The 23,685-nt window shown below is 48.2% G+C and overlaps 1 protein-coding gene across 1 annotated transcript in view; it reads right to left on the bottom strand.

The window, feature by feature from the left end:
• The window catches only part of LOC144136180 (uncharacterized), a 66,178-nt gene that overhangs the window by 23,054 nt on the left and 19,439 nt on the right, over positions 1-23,685 (bottom strand). The window lies entirely within an intron of this gene.

The raw sequence follows: 23,685 nt of genomic DNA on the forward strand, positions 1-23,685 counted from the left end.
AAATCCTGTACGGCGCGTGAGCCGTAAATCCGATAGCGCCGTAGCTGGTGGCTTGAGACGATACTTCTAGAGTTGAAATTCAGGCTCATGTACACTAACGTTGAACTGTCAATTAAATTGATTGCTGGGAGATTTTATATATATATATATATATATATATATATATATATATATATATATATATATATATATATATATATATATATATATATATATATATATATATATATATATATATATATATATATATATATATATATATATATATATATATATATATAGTGCTTGCTTATGCCGATATCGCTTTTCGGACATGGACGTCCTGAATGCACTTATTTTCACCCTCATATACGTCACAATTTCCTTAAACGAGCAGCCTGTATCGATAGCTCAAAAGAATACTAACTGCCAATGTGCGAGCAAGCGTCAAGAAGCATTGTAATGCTTTGTTCTCTGGTCGAAGGCAATGGCACGCGGCCTTTCCGCTTTTGTTTGTCAAACGAGAGGCCACCAGATTTCTATGGAATGGCTGTAGCCGCGCGCAACTTCATGTTGAAAATTGTCGTAAGCACATTAGGCGTCTAATGTTTCAAGTTCCTTGTCACCTTTAAATTTTTAAAGGCCGAAAGCGACCGTCTTTCTGACCTTAGTTGACCGAACTTCTTTCTGTTTGAGGGCACGAGTTCACCCAACAAAAAAATTATTGTCGTCATTCTGGCCTGACTAACGTTACCAGAACGTAATGGAAGCAACGAGTGCAAGCTGCGTGGGCTGCCACGGTATTGCCCCGTGTTGAGTATTGCAATTTCAGAATCTTACAACAGAAGTCATACATAAGATCCCGCTGACGTGTGGAAAGTGTTATATAGGACAGAGTGGTGATTGTATTAATAAAAGGCTGCGCAAGCACCGTAAAAATATTGGTAGGGGGGAAGATGGCAATCTTGCCTTGCATTGTAGTAGATGCCCCGGGAAGTGTTCCCTTCGTTTCAACCATGTAACCATTTTAGGCCACGGAAAAATAAGAAAGGCACGTGAAATTCTTGAGGTCCATCTGATAGATAAACATGGTGATGCTTGCGTCAGTTCTCCGTCTATTGGGCTGACAACGAAAGAGATTGACTTTTTGGGCGATTAAACGTAGGTTGTCTGCTTTGGCTTGGCACACGTGTGACGGTTACTCGAAGGAATGTGCTCAATAAAGATGCCAGTTGTTGGTCCAGCCTTGTCCTGTGTAGTTTCTCCTCTTGTCCCTCGTCTTTTTTCGGCTGGTAAAATTTATTCTTCGACATGTCGTACCAACTGGCCCACCATTGAGCATTGCTTCAGAACTTAAATTGAGGACGGCGCAGCGAGCTATGGAAAGGAAAATGACAGATGAATGCTAAGAGAGGAAGATAGCGGATTGCGTCAAACAAACGCGAGTTAATGTCATCCTACACAGTCGGAAGTAAGGAGAAGAAATGGGCAGGGCATGTAATGCGAAGGCATTCGAAGAGAGGGCAAGCGTTGCAGGGTGTGGCAGAAGGCCCGGTGGGCAGTTGAGATGAAGAAGTTCGCAGGGATAATATGGTCGCAGCCGGCACAGGACAGGATTAATTGGAAAGGCATGGGAGAGGTCCTGCAGTGGACGTAGTTACACTGATGATGGCTGTATAGTACATCGCCTTACGTAGTCCTTCAGGGTTATCCAATTGTGATCATTGGCTTGAAAGTTCTCTCATTAGGTAGCAGAAAGACTTAACTCTACGGAGAGAACTAAAAGCGCAATCTAGGTGAGATATTGAGGACACTGCAGCGAGCTATGGGAAGGAAAATTATAGGTGTAACGTCATGAGAGTGGGTCACAGAACAGACTCGAGGTAATAATACCGTAGGTGAATGCAAGAGGAAGAAACGGGCATGTGATGCGAAGGGAAGACAGCAGATGGTGCCTTAAGGTAACGCAGTGGAGAGAAGGAGTGATGATGAGGTGAGCCTCTCTTATGGGGTTCCAGCACTTTCTGAACAGTTTAGGTTCAAAACTGGACAAAAGAAGAGTCGGGGAGGGGGCAGCCCGTAATTTCATTCTGCAAAAATAACAAATAATAATAAGCCAGTTGCGCCGTTGCGTAAGATTTCTGACAACTACACTTGGCCACGGAAACGAGTTTAGCAGCCTTGTTGGCGTACTGTGGCGGAATGCTGTTACCGCTGCGCGTAGGAATGCTTAGGCTGTGGGGATGTGCAGTGCATGGCCAACGCTGACGCCCATGCGAGACTCCGCCGAAAGGGAAGCTGTGCGAATTGCGACGCATAGTAGTGTCGGGCACCGTAAAAGAAATGCTATCGAATGCAGTGATGACACTGACGCTGACCGATGATGCCCAGGCATCGCTGTCCCCATGACGTCACGCTCTCGGTCTTGGCTGTTGTTCTCTATTGCTTGTTGGCGAGGCTTTTGAGACCACGTTCGGTCTGTTGAGATTAGGGACGTTGAAATGAACTGGCCGTTTGTGTGGGGTTTGACATCTTTGCACTCCGTGCGAGGCGACGCGCGTGCTCGCGCTACCAGAGCAGAGGCGCTCGGCTTCTGCAGTGTGCGAGCAGTATGAAAGCATTCGGTTTCCACATAATCAGCGATCACTGCATCGAGAACGAAACTTTTTTTCTTTTCTATAAGCAGCTCTCTGCTCGATTAACGACCGCGTTAGGCCTTTTCAGCTTCGGTGCAAGAGTAGAAATAAGCATAGTTGTTGAGCGCTAAGCGAGTGTTCCCTTTCACGCTGCCGCTGCTGCTCGTCGTCGGTATCATCAGTGTGACCTTCGATTAGCCCTGCCCTGTTTATATTGTGCATACGCGACTTTGCTCACCTGATCCGCTCAGCCGGCGCTCTGCCGCCAACTGATTCGTCTGACTTTCCCCCAGCGACAAGTGAAATATCCACAGTCAGTCTTTATCGATGGTCCTCCCCTGCTTCGCGTGCGAAGGCAGCCCAGAATAGAACAGAGGCTGCGTCGAGGTCGCGGAATCGGGGCCGAATCGGAAGAGGTCGTCACGATAAGTGAAAAAGAAGAGAGGATTTAAACCTGCGCGTGGAAACCCCGCTATCTGACTTCGTAAATATAGACGCGCCCAGAAATATACGTCTCCGGCCAACGTAGCTCGCTCCGAGTGTGTGCAGCACAACTGAGACTTGACTCTGGGTATTACAGCGGTTCTTTTCTGTCGATTCTGTGCACCCTTATCATTCGTCGCGTCCACTGGCAGCTTCAGGTGATACCGTGGCTTCGCCCGAGGTGACTCTAGCCTGAGTCAGGGTCCAACGGAGAAAACTTAACAAGAATTGAAATTAGAATAGAATGGCTATATTCTTGTACGTATATACAAAGCGCACTCAGCACAACGGACAAGGAAGACCAAACAACACAAGCGCTTACTCGCAACTGGGCGTTTATCCAAGAAACACAAACAAAACAAAAGCCTCCATGCAGGCGCATCAGGATAAAAGCTCATGCCTTAGAACCTTCAGCCTATTTACGCTAGAGCACAAATTCTCTAGGTTTAAACGCGGCAAAAGTTCGAGCATGTTCCTTTACCTTTGTAGCTTTGGCTTTAACAGGTCTAAAGTGTGCTTCCATTGCCGAATCGGCCTTTTTCTTAAACAAGTGCTCAGGCAACACAACGAAGTACCCCTCCTTGTCGGAAACAACTACCCACTGGATGGCAAAAAATCTACCAAAGGCTTCAAGCAACGTTTGCTCTTTTTCCTACCCCCACATCTTTTAATCGCATCTACACATTCCAGAATGCACCTAGAACGGTCCTCCTCAGGAACTTGCCTCGAAATGCTTCTTGCAGTTGAAACCTTTTCCACGTTATGAAGGTTTGTTCTAAGAGGACCTTGGTGTGGGCTAGTTGGTTCATACTGACTCAGACTTCATAATCTTGCCGACGCGTCGTGCGTGGCCCCAGGAAGGCGCCAGTCCACCAAACAAGGCCTGAACCTCTAGCGGGATTATTCTTCTCTTGAGGCAGTACGACAGCACTCTCGACTTGCAGGTGGTGACAGCAACCAGGTTGACCAGGGTTATGGCAGAATTGTGCATAGGTCGTTCACAGAGGAAGCGCCTGTCCTGTGTTTTGTGTTTCTTCTACTCGTCCTAGTTCCGTTGCGCTTTGTCAGGCTGTGTCGTAGCAGTATGAAGGTTTGGCTGTAGGCAAAACTTCCGTCCGAGCTCCAGCACCTTGCGATGAACATCCGGAAGATGGCCTCCTCCTAAGACCAGCACTTTCCCTCCAGGGGGCGAAGTTTTCTTCTTGTCATGCACCCATGGGCGAGCCGCATTCCAGAGGAAGTCGATATGCTTGTCTGCCAGGCCGCACCATGCACTCACGATAATGTCTGCGATGGCGCGGAAGATCCCCACAGGCCACACGCAAGCAATCCTTGTAAAAGCGGGAATGGCGCCACCATTCTGAAGAAAGGATGCGGCACATCCTGCGGCTATGGCTCTTGGACAGCGGCAGCCCACCGCAGAAAAGTTGCAGTTCCAAAGGGCAAATTCCACGCTTGGCATGCCAGGAGGCCAGGCGCGCCTTGTGCGCACAAACACCTATTAGAGCAGCCATGGTGACGGGATTATTAGAAAGAGGATTAACACTTACAGTGGAGCTCAGGGTACTAGAAATGAACTGAAGCAGAATCGACATTTGAGCTAGTTGGTATTGCATCTTGTAAAAATATATAAAGCGCACTCAAGACAACGGACAAGGAAGACTAAACACAAGCGCTTGCATGAGCACTTATCCTGATGTGAAGGCTTTTGTTTTGTTTGTGGTTTTCTATCTTTTTGTGTGTTTCTTGAATAAACGCCCACTTGCGAGTAAGCGCTTGTGTTTAGTCTTCCTTGTCCGTTGTCTTGAGTGCGCTTTATATATTTTTACAAGATGTAATACCAACTAGCTCAAATGTCGATTCTGCTTCAGTTAATTTCTAGTACCCTGAGCTTCTCTGTAAGTGTTAATCCTCTTCCTAATAATCCCACCACCCTGGCTGCTCTAATAGCTGTTTGTGCGCACAAGGCGCGCTTGGCCTCCTGGCATGCCTAGCGTGTAGCCTTTTTAATGATGGCGTCGATTGGTGTCTCGTGTTGTTCGTAGTGCGAGGGTAGGGAACGGAGTAGCGGATTCAGCTGCTCACGAAGGCGTGGGCGAGCCGAAGCGCGTCCCTGCCCCGCAACCCGCCGCGTTTGTTTGATCATGCGTCCGAATGTCTCCAAATTACTCTGAACACTGAGACCTAGCTCCCTCTCTTTTTCACAAGCAAAGTGAGGGGCGAATTCTCCCGTTCTCCTGAGACGCCAGCCGACCTTGACCTGACTCAAATGAGAAGCCATGAAAGTAAGAACCTGGGTGCGACTGCGCAGGACGTTGGGCGAAAGTAGTGGAGCGAAACGCAAGATCCTCAACTGAAGCTTGACTGCATACAGCATTCGGTGGCAGTGCAGGTATATTCTCTCTTCTTGGACTTGATCGCGGGCGTTGTTCGATGAGCAGAGGCGGCACAACGGCACCTGACCGAGAAGCGAACAGCTAAAAGACCGCATTCCGAAGCGTACTACAATGGGAGCAGAGTGCGCTAACCCAGAGGCGGGCATATTTTAATTCGCTGCTGGTTGCAAAGACCAGTTTCAGGTACGCTTTGACAAAATCAGTAACGCGTACTTTGCCAAACTGCTACATCATTTTGCCACGCTTTGTCACTTGTGCAGTGTAGCGAAGAGTGCACCAACGTCCTCATCTTTCGACATTATCGACCTTACCGTGGTCTTTTCCGAACAGCAATATGGCATGGCAACTCCGGTGACAACTTTTTAAAAAGAGCGTGAATAAGAATATAGTGGCGTCCAAACAGGTTCTCTGACCAAGAAAGCGTTGTGAACCAGAAAACAACTTTCCGCAGTCATACTGGCACAGACGAGACGAATGAACGCTGTATGGTTCGTATCTCGTATCTCGGACTTGTTTCCTTTCTACGAATGTTGCTGTCGCCGGCAGCTTTCTTTCGAAGGCATCCAAAAACAAAGCCTGATAACGTTTCTGTTCCTTCTGTCTGAATGAAAGGCAACGCTGGGTGGTGAAAAACATTTATTCATGAGTATTCACAAGAGAGAGTGTGAACTGGCCTTAAGGGCCAGCCCCTTACAAATAATATGAGGGGTCCCTAGTCCGGGACCCCTGTGGTTTCCGCGGCAGCTCGGGCCCTATAGCGACGAGGGCTCTTTGGCTCTCTAACGTAGAGCAGGGCAGCCTCCCAGCTCTCTCGGGTAGGTGAGGGGAAAGGGGGTAAGCACGGTTAGAGGAGCATGCCCACACCATGTGGTACACGTCCGAGAACGCGAACCCACAATGCGGCACTCCCGGTTAAAAGCCTGATTAAAATATTGCAGCACTCCTCGTTTTTGGTTAGCCCTTTTGCAGGGGGATGAAAGCGGCTATGCTGTTTGATATAATTTAATAATTTCTTTGTAAGTGATAGCCGGAATAGGTTCTGGTAGCTCAGGCGCCGAGTGTCGAGCGATGCCCGGTGGCTGAGCGCGCGGGCTGAGGTGTCTGCAGCCTCGTTTCCCTACAGTCCCGCATGTGCTGGGGTCGAGATGACGACACGTGTGTCCGGGCGATCTCGGTACTCGCATCTATGTAAAATTTTGGCGGCGCGTTGAGATATGCGTTCTTGTTCTAGATTCCAGGGGGTCGGTGACGATCACACGGGAGTCTGCAGCGGCGAGTGAGCAGAAAGCTGATGCCGCTGGCTGCTGACAATCGCGTTCCGCTTTAAAAAGTCATCTGAGCGCAAAATACGAACGGCGAACCGCCAAATGCTCTCGCGCGAGGCGCTTTCGCCGCGCACTAGATGGAGTCGAGAAAGCACGAAAAAAAGTAAATGTAGAGAACAAACGCGGCGCATAGCCATGTGTTGCCGACAGGAGCTGCCGGCTTGAGCCTTGCGGCGTTTGTCTTTGGGCGACCCTGTATCGATGGCGTTGACAATTTTAGCGTCTAAATTTTGTTTCAGAACATAAAGAACGAGAAGTAAGTAAAGGGATAAATGTATATAGCGGCGCAGAATCGTGGCAGCCGAAATACGAAATAAAAATGAGGTGTAAACGTAGCGGTGCACTAATTTCACTTTAGGCCTGGCACTGTTCCGAAAATGTTTGTCGCAGCTGAAGCAAAGAAAATAACGGCGACAGAAGCTTTTGCTGGAGGCATCAAGCTCAACCAAAGAAGGCAAATTCTAAGGTGCCAAGAAAACCAGATGTTTTAATGAAAAACAAATATGATAACTTGCGAAGAGAATAAGGTAGCTAGCAAAATAATTTTCTTTCGTTCACCCATGAGTACCCGGGATCGAACCCGACCGCGGCGGCCGCGTTTCGATAGAGGCGAAATGCAAAAGGCGCCCGTCTGTTGTGCGATGTCAGTGCACGTTAAAGGTCCCCAGGTGGTCGAAATTATTCCGGAGCCCACCACTACGGCACCTCTTTCTTCCTTTCTTCTTTCACTTCCTCCTTTATTCCTTCCCTTGCGGCGCGGTTCAGGCGTCCGCCGTGATATGCGAGACAGTTACTGCGTCATTTCCTTTCTCCAACAACAACCAACCGTGCATTCACTTTGCGACTGACGCCGCGGGCAAGTAAACGTCATCGTTGCCTTCACATCGTCCGCTATGCAATAAAGTTAGGCCCGAGTGTATAATCACCATTGCAACTAAAGGGGTCGCAGTTGGGTAAATCCGACAAATAAAGTTTTCAGCCACCGTTTAAGTTCCATCCTCGCTCGACGTTCACGACGCCCCGTTTCTTCCCTTCGTGGAGGTTCATTGGACCGTGTCATTGTTCTGCTTGCATTCATCTTGTGCCTTTTTAAATCGCCACAAAAGAGGTGTTCAATGGTAAGCGCATGCGTGCGGGTGAAACAGCGGTCGTGCGAACGTAGTTTTTTTTTTATTGTCGGATTCTGTGCGTTTCCTTTCGGCATGCAGCGAGGAAGGCCTGAGCTTTTATAACGCGACTGTATGCGGGAAACAAAGGCACCACTTCCGGTGGCACGGGAAACAGGTGGCGACAGCGGCTTGAACGACGCCGGAAGTTGTGCCAGGCTTGTAGTAATGCAACTGTACAAAGGTTCGTATAAAAGAAGCTGTGTTCGCTGGAAGCAAGCATTTTTTGTTGTCGTTGTTTACTTTTGCTTTTTTTACTGCATGCAAATAAGCTTATTTTTTCTTCCTATTCTGCCCTCGTTTATTAATGTCTTTTGTATTGTGTGCTGTTCTGTTAACATTCACAGCGTTTATGTTCGCACATAAATATCACTTCTCCTGACGCTTTTGTTTTATATGTTGTGTGCTGTTCGTGTTTGTGCCGTGGCGGCTGCGTTTTTATGGAGGAAAAGCGCTAAGGCGCCCCTGTGCTGTGCGATGTCAGTCCACGTTAAAGATCCCCAGGTGGTCGAAATTACTCCGGAGCCCTCCACTACGGCACCTCTCTCTTCTTTCCTTCTTTCACTCCCTCCTTTATCCCTTCCCTTACGGCGCGGATCAGGTGTCCAACGATATACGAGACAGATACTGCGCCTTTCCTTTCCTCCAAAAAACAATTATTATTATTATGTTGACCCGCCGCGGTGGCTCAGTGGTTAGGGCGCTCGACTACTGATCCGGAGTTCCCGGGTTCGAACCCGACCGCGGCGGCTGCGTTTTTATGGAGGAAAAACGGTAAGGCGCCCGTGTGCTGTGCGATGTCAGTGCACGTTAAAGATCCCCAGGTGGTCGAAATTATTCCGGAGCCCTCCACTACGGCACCTCTCTCTTCCTTTCTTCTTTCACTCCCTCCTTTATCCCTTCCCTTACGGCGCGGATCAGGTGTCCAACGATATACGAGACAGATACTGCGCCTTTCCTTTCCTCCAAAAAACAATTATTATTATTATGTTGACCCGCCGCGGTGGCTCAGTGGTTAGGGCGCTCGACTACTGATCCGGAGTTCCCGGGTTCGAACCCGACCGCGGCGGCTGCGTTTTTATGGAGGAAAAACGGTAAGGCGCCCGTGTGCTGTGCGATGTCAGTGCACGTTAAAGATCCCCAGGTGGTCGAAATTATTCCGGAGCCCTCCACTACGGCACCTCTCTCTTCCTTTCTTCTTTCACTCCCTCCTTTATCCCTTCCCTTACGGCGCGGATCAGGTGTCCAACGATATACGAGACAGATACTGCGCCTTTCCTTTCCTCCAAAAAACAATTATTATTATTATGTTGACCCGCCGCGGTGGCTCAGTGGTTAGGGCGCTCGACTACTGATCCGGAGTTCCCGGGTTCGAACCCGACCGCGGCGGCTGCGTTTTTATGGAGGAAAAACGGTAAGGCGCCCGTGTGCTGTGCGATGTCAGTGCACGTTAAAGATCCCCAGGTGGTCGAAATTATTCCGGAGCCCTCCACTACGGCACCTCTCTCTTCCTTTCTTCTTTCACTCCCTCCTTTATCCCTTCCCTTACGGCGCGGTTCAGGTGTCCAACGATAAATGAGACAGATACTGCGCCATTTCCTTTCCCCCCAAAAACCAATTATTATTATTATTATGTTGAACTGTATTGGTAGCCGGAGCCGCTACGCGGCACCGACCTCTCCTTTATTATTCACTACATAATAATAAAAAGAGAAGGGCGTGGGCCACCCTGACGAGGCGTTTCTTTGATGTTGTTTTTCTGCCGCTCGCGTGTACCGCTGCAGATCCCCCACTCGTGGGCTGTCCTGAATCAAAAGAAGGAAGGCGAAAGGAGGGCGGTGCTTATCATCACAGCGGGTTGGCTGCGCAGCGAACTGAACCGGTCGGGAAGAAAACGACTCGCGCTAGCCATCACTACTGGGCTACAATCTGGGAGCGCTTCTTCCAGGGCGGTGCAATTTATTTTTTCACGAATGCATATACCCGGCGTTTAATGCAGCTCGAATTAAGCCTTTAAGAAAGGCATTACGTTGCACACCAAGGCACTCTCTGTGGTTCATGTAATGTGGTACATGTTACCGTGTTCACACGGGGTTTAAGTTTGTGCGTTCTAACCTAAACAAATGTACAGGTTAATCGTCGCTGCTTGGAGACATTTCACGCAACAAGTTGATTTCAGAATATAACTTAAGTCATGAGCAAGCAAGAATTCGCTTGCGGCTGTCTGGTTCTGCGAGACAAAATCAAAACATGTCCACGAAAAATTATTTTCTGTCACACCACAGCTAACGCTCAAACATTGCAATTACACACGTAACCGTGCTGTGATTTTTCATCGCACCTTATTGCTGCCTCCTGCCAATTGCCAGCGTAGGAGAGCTATCTACGTTTAATGCTGGCCCTCTTCAACTTACTGGCATTTTTCGTAACCTTTCTATCGCGTTGGTCTCGACATTGAGGTTCCTTTCCGAAGTCCCGCTTAGGTTATCAGTGGGCTGTCACTGCCACTAATAATTCGACCAGGTATGATGTTTTCTTCTGCAAGACGTTACCCTTCACCATTGTGTCCCAATACAGTCACCGACAGAGGCCGCTGCAAATATAGTCCTTGAAGGTATTGGTATTCTAGCTTGCTTTACGTTCGTTGATGATTGCCTGCTTTCCCTTCCCAACAGCCCAACTGATTCCATAAATGTGGAACGTATTCTTAATGAATGGAAGATATCTTTTCCGGGCTTTAAGTTCTCTTCTGACACCCCAAAGGGCTGTCAGATTAGATTCCTAGACCTGCTAGTGACCTGCAGTGACAACCACACTTGCTGGGCGTGCAAGCTCACGGCATAAAAACCGTTGCTGCATTTTGATTCCGGTCACTCTAGAGTTCTAAAACGAGCTGTCTTGCCTGAAGCTAGCTATAAAAAAATCGTGCCCCCGCTCGATATTTCACAGCATTGACCAACAGGTCGCCCAATGGAGGGCGAGCGGCTATCCGGAGCAGTTACTTGGCGCCATTGCAGAATCCTTACAAAGAGAGGTTACTGGGCACAAAATGACTAAGAAAACGAGCTACGAGGTACGTCCCGTTGTGATGGCGTGCATTCATAACATCTCCCACAGGATGAGGAAGACAGCTAGCAAGTACGGAGGCGGTTTTTCCAGCTCCCAACAAGCTCATTGGAATGTGCAAAAAGATCAACGGAAAATAAAACCACAAAAAGAAGCCTGGGTGCAACAGCAAACACGAAATCACCTATGTAGAGCGTGACCAAAACGACGTTTACAACATTGCGCTTAGCTGCCAATGAATATACGAAGGGCAAACGAACAGGCAGGTGCCTCAACAATTGAGGATTAGCGAACACGAAAGATCATGCGAACAAGTTGCAATGTTCAAGAATCTGCAACCTCATTGCGCACACTGTAAATGCACCCCAATGCTAAAAAAACATCAAGGTAGTAGGGCCGTGCTAGAAAGAGAAGAGAACGCGAAATTATAGAAGCTTTCGCTATGCATGTTGCTCCCGACAAGCAATGCGTCAGCTCGCCTTTGGTAATGTTAGGGGAACGTAATTAGACTACACGAAGAAAGTAATCTTGGGCTGTTGCAAGCGCACACCGTGTTGGTCGTTTTTCTTCCTTCTTATCACTCTTGTTAGCGCGATATGCTCTTCCCTCTTCTGCACATGATATGATGTTGATATGTGTATATAATGATGTTATTGAGACAATAAACAGTTGTTAAAAGCGCTTCATCCTGTGTGTTCGTCCTTTTCCGTATTTTACTAGCGCTCACCAATTCCCCCAGGGATGTATTTCCAACTAGCCCCAGCAGTAGCTCGTTTGACTGAAATATAGTCGACGGTGTGCTCTGCTCGCGTTACTCCTGCACAAACTGACCACTAGACCAATGCGACACCTCGACCGAATGATGACAGGTCTGTATGCAATCCATCCGAGCAGTGTCTGGGACATCGCCAGCACACGAGCGTCTTGCATCTCTCCTGTGTCGAAACACGTCCAGGGGTGAAGTCATTTTGGGTGGAAAAAACAGCGCGAAAGGGACGGAAGACAAAGAAGAAGGAAACCACACGGACGAGCGCTGACTCACAACTATTTTTTATTCAGAAAAAAACAGACATTTATATTTAAAAAGTCACATGACCTGACGTCACTCGCGCACATGCCCAGAAATACAACAGACTAAGACTATATCATGAGTCAAGATTAAAACCTTACAACGCGATTTCAGAACTCTGTGATTAACCGAAAAAACACGAGACAGCCAGAAAAAAACAAAGGTACTAAAAAACAAAGGTACTAAAAAAACAAAACACAAATCACGTGTTGTCAAGAAAAGCGACCTCTTTATCGACCATCAATAAGGAAGGCTGACTGGTGCATTCATCCCGTCTTTTCCGAATGTGATATGCCTCAATGAGCTCCCTTGTCGTCTTATCTCTATCGCGGAATAAAATACGTGTGCGCGCGACTAGAGGTCTGCATACTTTCTTATTTCCAATCTTGCATGCTTCGCAGTGCTCTCTTAGATGCGAATAGTTTGAATCTGATAGTGAACGAAGATGCTCCCTAAGTCGAATATTTATACATCGGTCGGTCTGTCCTATATATACTTTTTTACATGAAAGAGGAAGTTCATACACAACTGAACATGCGCACATGGTGAAGTCAGTCTCCACCGATGGAGTTTCCTAGGCACCAAGCTAAAGAGCTTGTGCAGAAGGCTGGAAGAACACATACTGATGCGTATGCGTGAAATGAATGGCACACAGAGAGTGGCTGGAAACAAATCGAATCTGTGTCACTCAACATTCTCTGAGTAGCTCAGATATCGGAAGAGCCTCCTCACGGCAAATATTGCGCATACAGCTGCAGTCTGTGTGTATACTTTTCGTGCAGAATTCACATCCTACATCTGCCCATTTCTTACTCAAATCCTGAGAAGCAAACCTACCTGCCGCCTAGCCATGGTTTTCTTGAGCCGCTGTAGAATACTATGTTTCCTACAAAAATGGCAACAGATGAAACAAAGGACTCGACAAGTGCACGACAGGTCCGCACCAGTTCCGTTTCATCGGGGTGCTCTACTGATGTTACTAGCCATTTCTCACGCAAGTGTTCTGAGAGGCCAGGGATTTTGTAGAGATTAAGCGCTCAATGAAGCTGCAACATTTCTTTTAAAAATTCTGAAGCACATGAACGGCAGGCAGGTGACAACTCGCCTCAACACAGCCTAAAAACGGCCGCTATGTCTTTTGCAGTTATGATTAGTTTTCTATTTAAGTGTGCACTATGATGGCACCACATACGAAGGATTAAAAAATTTGATTGCACAAATGTACAAGGCACAAGCCGTGTCAGAGCTCCTTTAGAAAGTAAGGTGTTGAGCATTCCTAGCTGACGCTGGCTTTCACAAATGCAGTTCACAAACTATGAACTCGTCAGTGACGTTTAGCATAATGTGCATTTACATTGACAAATACGACATAAATTGTACATTTAGAGCCTAACTGTACTTGAGAGTTAAATCTGTACAACATGCAGTGAAGCGCCACCAGAATGAATGCAAATTTATTAGTTGAACAAATATTTCTAGAACTTGACGCTCACCACGTATTTTATCTGGTGAACTTTGGCTTGGTTTTGTAATTTCAGAATGACTTATGCTGTTAAGAAGGCTTCGTGGCACTTGATGAAAGCCTGCCACATTATTGCCACCGAGATTTTGCATCTCGTTTATATATTTAGCTCATAGCTTTCAAACCAGTTGCTGTTGGTTCTGCGTAGCTTCGCGTGAGTTCACGTGAACAAAGCTTCGACATAGCCAATGGGAGGAGGGCGTCGCGACAGCTGCCGCCGAGTGGAGATATACAGGGTGTGGTGGTGAATAGCGAGAAAGAAGAGGGAAGAATGAGCACATGACTGCACACGTCTATTTTTTTTTATTTATTGGATACCTGCATCGCCCGTAGGGGAGAACAGCAGGGGGGCTACAAACGTTAGCTGTCACTTTACATATTATTCCAACGCATGGTAAAAAGCATTGTTCATCGAAATATACACACTGCTTGATGGGAAACTGTTCCATCATCGCACAGTTCTAACAAAAAAAAAAGAGTAAAGCAAGACGTCACCGCTACAAGAAAATTCCCTGGCCTTCAAATCGTGGTCCAATCGCTTCGATATATCATTTGGTGCTTGGATATACTTTTCGCGGTTGATGTCTGGTTTAGAGTAATACCTGTTATGAAAAAATTTTAATTTAGCATTTCTTCTACGATCCTTTAGCTCTTGCCATTGAAGTTCATGCTTGCTTTCTGTTGTGCTAAGTTTGCGGCTGCAATTTCCAAGAACAAATCTGACTGCCCTGTTCTGAATTTTTTCTAATTTGTCTATAAGCTCAGCTGTGTGAGGATCCCAACAAACACACGCATACTCAAGTATTGGTCGAACTTGACTGAAATAGAGGTGGGTTTTTAAGTTACATGGAAAATGACTAAAATTCCTCCTCAAGAAACGCAAAAATGATGCCGCCATATTTCCAATATAGTTAACGTGCCTGTTCTACCGTTAATCAGATGTAAAAATACTCCCAGATATTTAAATTCTTTACTTGCGCCTAAGGTAATGCCGCCAATTTTATGCCCATACGGATGTCAAGCGCGTTTTCTTGTAAAGGTGACGTGAACATTTTTGTTCATATTTTATGACATATCCCAACGCGCACACCAAACTGCTATGGCATCTAAGTCATCTTGCAAGACTTGTGAACAAAATTTCCACTAATTACAAACAACAAAATCATCAGCAAACATTCTAAATGAAGACCGCATACCAATTGAAACATCATTAATATATAACAAAAACAACAGTGGACCCAACACAGAACCCCGGGGAACTCCCGAAGTCACTGGTGTATATTGAAAAAAAAACACCATTCAGAACAACAGCCTGTCTCCGTAATGACAAATATTCGACAATCCATTTATTAATATAATAGTATTATAGCCGTAGCTTCTAATTTGGTAAAGAGGAGGCTATGCGCAACTACATCGAATGCTTCGCGGAAATCTAGGAAAGCACAGTCAACAACCTGTTGCTTATCAATTGCCAAGGCCAAATCGTGGGTAAACTCTACCAGCTGTGTATCGCACGATAAACCTTTCCTGAATCCATGTTGGCAGGGACTTCAGAGATTATGCTTGGTTCAATGAGTCATGACGCAGCTATATATTACATGCTCCATAATTTTACAGGGGATACTAGTCGAGAGAACTGATGTGTAGTTCTGAACGGAGTTTCTCATAACACTCCCACAAATAGGAACAACTCGCGCTAACTTCCAATCACATGGCAAGACAATTTCATTGAGGGACTTTTGGAACAACCATGTAAAGTAAAAGCATGACGTATCGGCGCAATTTCTTACAATTGCTGCGGGAATGTCATCAGGACCACACGCCTTGGCCTGGTTCACATCTTACAACAATTTACAGACTCCACTAACACAAAAGGTGACTTCCGTCATACGGTCAATCTCCGCAGACAAAGAATGAGAGACCTCACGTGAAATAGACGGCATAAATACAGATGAAAAATAACGGCTAAAACATTCAACTTTCTCCTCGTTGTGAGAAATGATTTCGGCACCATTTTTAAATCTGGTACAGAGTATTTTTCTTTGCCATTACGTTTCACATACCTCCAAAATTGTTTGGTGTCCGTGACAAGCCTAGATGCGAAAAATACAGCTTACTCAGTAAATCTCCTCACCCGGGCAGGCGGTCAATGGATTGTCGGTCAGACGAGGAGGTATCGCAGAGATGGAAGGGGTAGCGACTGCGCTGGCGGTCTCATATCCTGCATCACAATGCATCGTCATAGATTCACAGACAGGTGGGGCAGAATCGCACCGCTGGCCTGCAGAATCTTGCAGCAGTCCAGAGCTTGCGCATCCAATAGGCAGCTGATTTGAGTGGCGCCACGGGGTAGAGGGAAAGCACTTCTCCCCCGAGATCCTCCCATGAATATGGCGACTCATTTCAGTCTTTGATAACCTATGCCGAAGTTCTACAACACCTACGTCTCAACAGGCAGATCTGTTCAAATCGTGCTAAGGGTTTGAACAACTCAGAAGAATGCCATCTCAGACAACTGCAAACTATATATGTCATTCGACAATCGCGCTAAACTTCTCAAGATAAATTCAAGAGCTTTTAAACCAGAGTGTAAATTTTGTGGAAAATACGCAGACCTATACCCTAAGGTATGGATGCGACTGCCAGGCTAATAGTTGTATGGACTTAATAGAACTGCCAACGTGGGAAGCACGGCCCAATCCGGCTCAGATGTCGAGAACCTTCGTTGAAAGAGCACGAGCGGCGGCCAGCAGAATCCAGGACCGGATCACCTCCTCCTCTCCTTTTTTCCTCAATAAACCTTTTAATCATTATCATCCCTCATCATGCCATTTCATTATTCTGCACAACTCGAAAATTGCCACACTTGCTGCTCTTGCCTAGACATAGAGTAAACTAAGCCTCAATGATGCTTTAGAATAGTGAAAAAAAAAAGCTATATTCTTCAACAGAAGCATGTCAGATACAGGTGCATCAGTATGTACAGGAAGGATGTCCCTAACATGCTAACACTGACACATCCGTGCCTTGTTACAACAGCGCGCAAATTTACTGATTTCCAACGAAGTTATGGCAGCTTTCTGAGTTAATTCGCTGCTGAGCCTATGTGGCTTATTATTCACTTCAGAGCTAGCAGGCTGCAATAGCAAGTTCGGCTGGGTATGAATGCATGAACAGGCCAATAGCGACGAGGAGAAGAAACGGGACATCAGGTATAGGAAGCGCACGGTAGATAGTGCTTGTGTCATCTGATTGGCACATGCGTTTAAAATAATATTTAACAACGTGAAAATGGGACGTTAGAAGAGCGAAAAATGATAGCGATGGTTATCCAGTGAGCGTTTATTCTACGCATACGACACTATCGCACACTGCACGCAGAAAATAAGTTTAAGAAGCAAGGAGATATCGGCTTCGATTATATGAAATGAAACGCGAAAGACTGATGCATGTGTTGGCTTGCTTGTGCAGCTAGAGGGCGTTGTCCTACCGAACGCTGTTTCGCGTCTCAGAGCCTGTGGTAGAGCTACAAATTATTCTTCACAATTAAATGCGAGGTACCATGCAAAACAGGCACAATTGATTTTCGAGGTATGCTACACAAGGAAAATCGTGTGCATCAGTTCTTTAAAGGAGTTCTACATGAAGTACAACTTCGCAAAGGTCGATACAGCGCCACATGATGGCAGCTGTAAGCGTGATGTGTGGAATGTACTTAAATTCAGTCTTCAGTTCACTGATGCCCATTTCTTAGTGCGCAATGTTTACTTTATTTTTACTTGAGGATAAAGCACAGATGTGAAATAACTTAGAACCAAAACTTTGCGCAAGACGGATTAAAGTTGAATAAATGCCATTCAGGGTCATAAGTTTAAAAATTGGCCTTATCCTTTAGGTTCCAGAATTTACATAGGCATAGATAAACTAACAATTTCAGTAACTTGATCACTAAATCATTCCAATACCCTTTGGTTTATTAAAGGGGAGGCTAATTTCGGATACAACGTGTGTACTTGTAAGTACCATTATTTCGGTAGTTGATGGGGCATGAAGCATTTGAACAAATGAGCGCCATACAAGCGGGCGACTTCTCATTAATGAAAAAAGAGCAATACACAACTGGTGGCGGCCAAGCTGGCCTGGTCTGTAGGCGACGGAATTCCCGCTCGAAGTGCATAAAATTGCTCTGCGGCATGTGAGCGGCGGCACGGGCGAGCTATCGCGAAACGGGAGAACACTCCATGATTGCCACTGGCACGTCGGAGGACGCTTAAGCTTCGCCTTCAAGAGTAGAACGCGATAGAGTTGTCGGACCGCCATCGGTAATCGGCAGCCTCTATCTGAAGCCGCGTGAGGGCGGTAGCTCCACTTTCTCCCCAGACAAACGCGATCGCAGCGGCCCTCGTGCGGACGGATGGAAACTTTCCGCCAAACAGACGCGGCCTAATGTATAGTATCGTATCACCACGTGACGGTACAGCAGGGGGCCCTGCGGCGGGTTTATGCCTCTCTCTCTTTCCCCGATTAGTGACGCCCGAATCACTCCTTACACATCGATGCATCACACATACACACGCATAAAACCGTTCAAGCACAGTAAACCATCTCAGTAACTGAATTATTCTGGTTTAATTATGTAATTAGCACGAATTAGCCTAGTAATAAAGAATTATGCACGCATCAGTACGTGTCCTTAGGACACCACACCAAGTCAATGACCACAACGCATTCACCAGGTCCACCTCTATCCCACTTAAACCGACGAGCGCCTATGGGTAGAGCGCCCTTCTCGTAGTCCAGGGGTCGTGGGTTCGAATTCCTCCTAATTCACCCAATTTGCTTTTCCCCCGCAATTACATTACTTTACATATGTACACGTTCCTAAGGCGCTTGCTGCCAACTTATGTCTTTCACCGTGCCAGTTGCGCGCGTTGACGGGAGGCAAGAGTGTGACCGCTCGGGTGCGTTTGAATTACCCGCGCGAGGTCATGTGGTTGTGACATCACAAACGCCGCCGGTCAACGCCGACAGCGGTTTTTCTGCGAAAAAGGGCCTTTAACGCCAGCGAGTTACAAGGTGCGCCCAAAGAAGCCGGTACTCATATAGAGCCTCCTTTACATGCATTTGCTGGAAGTACGAACTTGCAGTGCGCTGCTATCGCAGCTGTGATAGGAGTTATTCGCACGTGCCGACGTTGCGATTCCAAATACACACAGGAGCTGCACAGGAGTTCCATACCTTCAGGAGGAGGTATCAAATACTAGGAAAGAAAATATCGTACCACAAGAGCTGTCGAGAGAGAGAGAGAGAAAACTTTTATTTCTTTCCAAGAGGTTCGCGGGGATGAAGACTTCCTGGTCGTCTTGCTGGGGTGCTGGCGACTTGAGTCTTCAAGCAAGAGTGGGCCCTCAGTCCAGGGCTCCACTGAGTTGTGCCGCTTCAGTTGCGTGCTTTACCAAGGCCCTCTGGACCTCAAGCTCGCTGCTGAAGAGACAGCTCTCCCATTGCTCCGCACTCGGTGTTTGTTGATTGTGGAATGCTATGTTTCTCTTGCATTCCCAGCTGTCGAGAATAGGCAGTCATTGCCGGCCTCACTTTCTTCCAATCCGCGGAGATTCCCAATGCACCGAATACTTTGGCGCCGATTCTTAGAGCACGCAGAAAATTTATGAAACGATGTGCCACTGTGCCGACGCGTACTGCGGAGTGGTGTGGAATTCATTCCCCGTTAGCTTTTTTTTCCTTTTACGGGGCTCCATGAACGCCAAGCTAACAGCTTTTCGTAAGACTGCCGGAAGACGTCTGCTATTCGGACTTTTTTATTCGGACTTTTTTAGACTATTTCTGGTAATCACCGCCAGGTGCCGCATGGATTGGTTAATTCGAGAGCTGACTTGCAGAAGTCGTAGGTCGCGTTCAGAAACGGCCGATACAAGTGCTTGAGCCGATATCTGGCGCCTTTCGTGGCGCTTCTTGCGTGACGTTCTCAACCACTGCATCTACCCACTGCACTTGCTTATTCAAAATGTTGGAACCTTTAAACTTCCCTCCCGAGCTGTCCATCTCTTTTACAGCTACAGCTGATAAGGCTACGCTTCCCCATTATGCGGAGTCAGTGGCGCCGCCGCCACACGCCAGCTGAGTGAGTGAGTGAGTAAGAACTTTATTTTCCACCGATGTAGGAGGCCCCCTACTCCCCATCCCCGGCACGCAGGCCTGGAGAACGGGGGCCGGGGTCTCCGCGACTAAAGACAGGCGAAGCGACAGTGTTTCTTCGCGGCTTTAGCCGCCAGGCGGATGGCTTGCTGCTGGTGGGCGAGGGACTCGCTTCGCAGCATCAGTTCCCAGGCTTCTCTACTTCTTATGTTCTCCTTGGCGCCCGGGGAACCAGGGCATTGCCAGATTATGTGGTCTAAAGTACCCCTCTCTCCACATGTCGCGCATTTATCGTCGGCTCTTTCCTCCACTTGCGTGTGGTAGAGCCAGACGGGGTTCGGGAAGTTCCCAGCTTGCAGGCGCCGCCATGCGACTGCCTCCCTGTTTGTTAGCGCTCGGTCCGGTGGTGGCAGGGACCGTCTACCAAGTCTATAGTGCTCTATGATCTCTTTGTATGTCTGCAGCCTCTCGTCCATCCCTTCGCAACCAGGCGGCTCTGCGGCTGCCCGGAAGTAGAGTGCTCGGGCTAGCTCGTGCGCCGCCTCGTTGCCGGGGACGGATTCGTGCGCGGGGGTCCAAATTATTCGAACTCGTCTATCGAGTTTTCCCTTTTCCAAGATTTTGACTGCCTCCTTCGAGACCCTCCCTTTTCCAAAGTTCCAGACAGCTGTTTTGCTGTCGCTACTGCTGCCGCTACTGGCTTCCGTGCCAACGCAAGCGAGCGCTATTGCAACTTCTTCGGCCGTGTCTATGTTTCGACTTCTAACGGAAGCGGCGGCGACGGGTACGCCGCGGCCGTCAACGACCGCAGCCACCGCCGCCCCCAACTTTCCGCTAGCCGCGTCCACGTAGGCGACTCCTTTCGGCCCTATTTTGTCCGCGTTTTTTGCGAGAGTCTCGGCCCTCTTCCGTCTCCTCTCCCCGTTGTATGTGGGGTGCATGTTTTTAGGTAGCGGGGGCACTGTTATGTGTTCGCGGCATCCTCGTGGAATGTCCGCGTGTTGGCATGTCCCCCTGTTTGACTGCAGCCACACCCAGCCGAAATGGGTGTGCACAATAATTGGACGGAGCTAGCGGAGGCTGTGCACAAGGACAGAGCATATTCTAGCGAGGCTCAGTGCACGTAAATGGGCGTTTAAAATGTTTAAATGAGACAGGAAGTGGGGGAAAATAATTTTCTGCCCCACCCCTCATTTGGCTTTTGACGTCCCTAAACGCGCGGCTATCGAAAGGGACGAAAAGTCTTACCTTTAACGCAAACTAGTTCAAGGACGCCTCTCAGGCTGGGGTGCCATATATGAGCGAGACGAGCATCGGCCTGGGAGCGCCGCTACATGCAACCAATGCGAAACGACGCGAAGAAAAAAAAAACACTCAACAGCACCTCTTGAATGATTAGTTTGGCGTGGTTTGGAGAATCTGCGAGCTCTTGCGGCTCGAGTGAGTTCCGACGACGACTGGCTTGAAGACCGACTGAATGGAGACGTGGGCGATATACGTGCTAAATGTATGTACGACTGCGTTGTTGCGAAGGCCGTTGGACATGCACCTTTCTGAGGTTAGTACCTATGGGGCTCCTCACTGGGCCTCCGCTACATTGCAATGAAAAATTCCAGCATTCAAGTGCTTGTCCAGAGCCACTGAAATGCAGTGCCACACTTCGGTGAAACTGGCGACGAAGCACGCTGGAAACAGATGCACAGCCACGGCAGGCATTAAAAGGGCTTCTCTGAGGATTTCGACGAGGAAATTCACGAACTTTGCGCGAGGCATGCAGTAGACCAGCAAAATGAAACAAACGAAAACGTAGATCCACTTCACCTTCGCACTCACCAAATAATTACTGCGAAGCGCTTCACGAAGCCATCAGAGATCCAAAACTGCGCCTTTCGAAGGCCATTCGACGATAGCAAGAAAAAGCATCGCTTCGATTACGTCTGCGCAGTGATCTCAGCAGCATTTATTTCATTTGCACCGAAACACCGTGATCTGGAAAATGATGTGTAAACTTGTCAAACGATCAGAAGTGCACCCACCTGATAAAGCGCCAGAATTTAATGCACTGCTTGTCGCCATTCTCAAAAGCCCGTGGTGAAGACGAGTGCTTAACAGTTTGCTTGAAATATCCTTGGAAGAGAGATCTTTCGTACATGTTCAATAAAAGCGCATTTGAGACTGCTGACTTGGGGTGTTGAGGTTGGTTGTAAGCCATCCCGAGTGTGATATTACGCGAAAGGCACGTAGATAATGCAAAACAACAAGTACAGCTGTGTATCAGTGCATCCCCAAAAGTACTCTGCCCTACGAGATTACGGATCTCGTGCGTGGCTTCCTCATTCCAGGACTGCAGTGGCCACGGCTGCTCGATGAGCGCATTCGTGTCGCCGGACAATGACGTGATGCACGTCTTTATGTGCTGAGGTTTGCACCCCCACGAGGGGTGAAGAGTACGCTTGCTTGGGAATGCGTTTGAATAAGTCTGAGAGCTGCGGCGTCTTCAGTGCTGAGGTTTTCCTGGTGGGGGGGGGGGGGGGATGACAAACCCTGCGGTTAAGCCACTGGATCTCGAGGCATATGCGCCGTAATTGGATGACAAAGGCACGAAGATAAAGGGTGGGGATTGATCGGCCGATTCGTTTTTCTACGCTCGGTTGGTTGACGCTCGAGCTAAGGCGTTCGCCCTTTCGTTCCCTTCTGTCGCGCGTGGCCCGACGTGCACGTGATTTGATGGTATTCTTTCAGCTCCGGGCGAGGACCTGAGGCGCCAGCAGCGATGTTCTTCCGTTCGTAAAGTTGCGGCAGGTGTGTTGCGAGTCGGTGACGACGTCAACTGCCCTGTCGTGGGGCTTGATGGCTAGTGCAGACACGGCCCTGACGGAGGCCGCGAGGGCTAAGGAGTTGTCTCTTCCGTTCACGGCAGTTACCGCAAAGAACGTGCACGCTTCGGGGCACGCCGCCACGCCCACGTACGCTACGTGCAGGTCGCCGTTAAATTGTCGCCGCTGTCGGTCGACACGAGCCTCGCGCCGACCTGGTTCGGGATAGGGCTCGCCTTGACCTCGGGCGGGAGCATCGAGAGCGCCGAGCTCTGTTACCGTTCCGGTCCGGTGAAGGATTGCTATGCCCGTCGCCTTTTGCGAAGCCAGAACCGCATCCGACAGCTCGGAGAAGGCAACCCGAGAGCCGCCAATTTCTCGTTCGAGGCGGTAATGGGAAGACGCAGCGCCCTTTAGTATGCGCCTCTGGTACCTCGACTTGTTCTTGGTCTCGTGTTTTTAACGATACGACATGCCGTACATCACTCTGCTGATCACCAGGGCCTGGACGAGGCGCCCAGCCTTTTTAGGGGTGTGCGCTTGGAGGAGACTCCGCAAACTCCGCTGCGCCCTTTTGGGGGCAAACCCAGTTTCGAACACTCAGCCTGCAAAGGTGGTTCGTATTTCACTCCCAAGTGAATAGTTCCACTCAAAGCTCGTACGTTTTAACCAGCGTCAAGTTCAGCACAGCTGTAAGCTCCGTCTGAAGCATCAACTTGAGTATCACTGCGGTCCTGGGCAAGTCCGGTTTTTCCGGCTGTCCGACTTCGTGAGAAAAAAAAAGAGAGCACCGTGGATGAGAGCGAGCACCCGCCTCGGCTTCGGGAGGTGGTGGGTTCGACTCCCGCTGCCGGCCGGTAACCCACCGGTTTCCTAAAAATGGGTACAAGCTTTGCCCCGGCCTGGTGCTTGGCTTGCTAGGGTTGCATAGCTTGGCAAAGGAGTCTGCGCCGTCAAATCCCGTCCTTGTGGGCTTGGAAGTAAGAGATACAGCGCTAAGAGAAAAAAAGGGGCCACAAGTTGGACTTCTACCGCACGAGGCGGATTTAGGGTTTGACGGCGGAACTTATC

The sequence above is a fragment of the Amblyomma americanum genome, chromosome 6 (assembly GCF_052857255.1).
Source record: "Amblyomma americanum isolate KBUSLIRL-KWMA chromosome 6, ASM5285725v1, whole genome shotgun sequence".
Lineage (NCBI taxonomy): Eukaryota > Metazoa > Arthropoda > Arachnida > Ixodida > Ixodidae > Amblyomma > Amblyomma americanum.